General features: G+C 35.2%; 1 pseudogene; it reads left to right on the forward strand.

Annotated features, from left to right (window-relative positions):
* The first annotated feature begins 1,157 nt into the window (after positions 1–1,157).
* The window catches only part of LOC106338780, a 2,575-nt pseudogene continuing 627 nt past the window's right edge, over positions 1,158–3,105 (forward strand).

A 3,105-nucleotide genomic window follows, 5' to 3' on the forward strand; every position in this document is an offset into this window, starting at 1 on the left:
AACATATTAATGTTATGGACATTTAATAATTATCTTGACGAAAAACAAAGACTATAAATAATTTATTATTAATAAAATTATGAAATTATTTACAATTTGATGACTAATTCATCGCCTTTTTTTATACGTTAAATTTTTCATAGAAGTTTAAAAATCATTTTATTTTCTTTAAACATGTATAACTAATTTATAATCTTTTATGTCATACTAAGTCATAATATAATATTTCTTCATAGTTTACATTAATAACCATTGTTTTTATATATCGTCTACAATTCTCTAATTACGTCTATTTGTTCAATTTTTTATATGATATCGAATATTCATCGTAAATAGATGGTTTAAGATGCCAAAAAAATTATTTACTTGGTGAATATAATACATAAAATATTACGAATACATTATTTAGTTAAATAAATAACCAAAAACCAAAAATTCAAATCCGCGCTGGCGCGCGGGTCAGGGTCTAGTACAATTTATAATAGAATCCTCTACTTATTACAGTTGCACATTGCTTATACAACTTCTTCTAAGACACTAGACTTTTCTTACAAGCAATGGTTATCTTAGACATCAAGAACTCTAACAACTCTATCTTGACAACTTAACTTTGTTAGCTTTTAACCACACTAACTAGTTACTCTTGTTCTTTTTGTTGTGTAACTTCTAGCTACACAGACCAACCTTGTCCTTGACTTCTTGTGGATCCACGTTAGTTTTGCTTCTTCTTCATCTTCCTCAGTTTCTTGCGCTTCAAGTCTCCTTCTTATTTTCTTTTGCACCTTTGCTTCTTGTGCTTCTTCTTTGTTCGTTCTTCTTCTCACTGATTCTTCTTTATTTTTCTTATATAGGATTTAATCAAAGGTTCAATCTCAACAGATACACGGTGAAAACGTGCTAATATAGGAAGGAGTCCTATAATAGGACTACAGGAGTAATTGAGTATTATCGACTAACTACCTTTCTAACTAACTCATTAATCACTTACTTTAATATCCACAATCTCTTCTAATCGTATATGTGGTGAGTAATCAGCATTGTCATCGACTTTGATGCATTGTGCTTTATAGTGTGTGTGTGTATATATGAATCAAGTACCATATGCACTAAGAGAAACCATCTTACGTTATTACGTTGAGTCAAACTTTAAGTTTTTAATGGCTTCACTAATGGTTTTTGAAGCTTCCATAGCCATCTTATGTTTTATCCTACTTTGTTTCTTCCTCTTCATGAATCCTCATGATAACTTGCTTAGAAACTGGCCAGTTCTCGGGATGCTTCCGTGTCTGCTCGTGAATTCCATCGTATCTATGAGTTTAGCGTGGAGATTCTCACGAGTTCTAACTCGACGTTTACATTCAAGGGCCCATGGTATTCTGGAATGGATATGTTGTTCACGGTTGATCAAGCAAATATCCATCATATCGTGAGCTCAAACTTCTCCAACTACACCAAAGGTCCCGACTTCAGAGAAGTATTTGATGTTCTTGGAGACGGGATACTCACCGCGGACTCGGAACTATGGAAGAATCTGAGGAAAGCTTCTAAAGTCATGTTCAGCCACCAAGGGTTTCGAAGGTTGTTAATGAGTACCACGAGAAGAAAAATCAATGACGGGCTCATTCCTCTTTTTAATCATTTAGCAGAGGAAGGAGCGGTCGTGGACTTGCAGGATGTGTTCGTGAGGTTCACATTTGACACAACCTTAGTGATGGTAACTGGATCCGCCGATCCTAGATCTCTCTGCGTTGAAATGCCAGAGGCTGATGAGTTTGCTAAAGCTCTTAACGATGTTGGAGAAGGGGTTATGTATAGGCATGTTAAACCGAAGTTCTTGTGGAAGCTGCAAAGATGGGTTGGGTTCGGACAAGAGAAGAAGCTGTCCAAAGCTGACGCCATTTTGACACGAATGTGCGCACAGTTTATATCAGCTAAGAGAGAAGAGATAATATCACGAGAGCATGCTCACACTGCCAATGATGAAGCTGCGGATCTTTTGACATCACACATGAAGCTAGATGCAACCAAGTACGACCTCTTGAACCCGAGTGACGGTAAGTTTCTCAGAGACACCATGTTGTCTTTCATTCTAGCGGGGAGGGATGCCACTGCGTCTGCTCTCACTTGGTTCTTTTGGCTTTTGTCGGAAAACCCTGAAGTTGTCACTAAGATTCGCCAAGAGATCAACACAAACCTTATAAAAATTCATGGCCAAGAGAGGCCGTCTAATTATTGTTACATTGAGTGCTTGAACAAACTGGTGTATTTACGTGGCGCCTTGTATGAATCGATGAGACTTTACCCGCATGTTCCATTTGAGCGCATGACTCCCGTAAGGCCAGATGTGCTTCCAAGTGGTCATAAAGTCGATGCAAGTATGAAGATTTTAATCTTTCTTTATGTGTTAGGGAGGATGGAAGCAGTATGGGGAGAAGACGCATTGGAATTCAAGCCTGGGAGGTGGGTTTCAGAGACGGGAGGGTTTAGAGAAGAGCCTTCGTACAAGTTCTTTGCGTTTTTCGGGGGACCAAGATCTTGCCTGGGTAAGCTTTTAGCAATGACTCTAATGAAGACAGCTGTAGTGGAAATATTACAAAACTATGATTTTCAACTTGTCAAAGGCCAAACGATCGAACCAGCTACTGGTCCTTTCCCCTATATATTATTTGATAAGCATTACAACTTCTTTTTGTAGTCACATGTCATTAATAGAATGATTTTTAGAATCATTAGAGAAATATGTTGGTCTATCTAATTATATAATAAGCTTTTTATTAAACTAACAATAAATACATCATTAATGTACTTTATTATTTTCTTAAATAAAATTTACGGAATTGCCTAATGTGGCTAAAGTATATATGGCAATTAATGATTTTGAATAATAAATATTTGATAAAAAATAGTGTATCTTCTATCATATTTGTTTAATTTTAAGCTATTAAATAAATTAAATAACCACAATAACCATATAATAAAAATTTAGATTTTTATGTATATGTTATATTTTGAATTTTTACAAACGGCTATAAATTACTAAAACTGTTAAAAGTCTCACATTCAAATTTTATGATCCATGGTTTAAAATTTTTGTTATGACAAAAT

This window comes from Brassica oleracea, chromosome C4 (genome assembly GCF_000695525.1).
Source record: "Brassica oleracea var. oleracea cultivar TO1000 chromosome C4, BOL, whole genome shotgun sequence".
Classification (NCBI taxonomy): Eukaryota; Viridiplantae; Streptophyta; class Magnoliopsida; order Brassicales; family Brassicaceae; genus Brassica; species Brassica oleracea.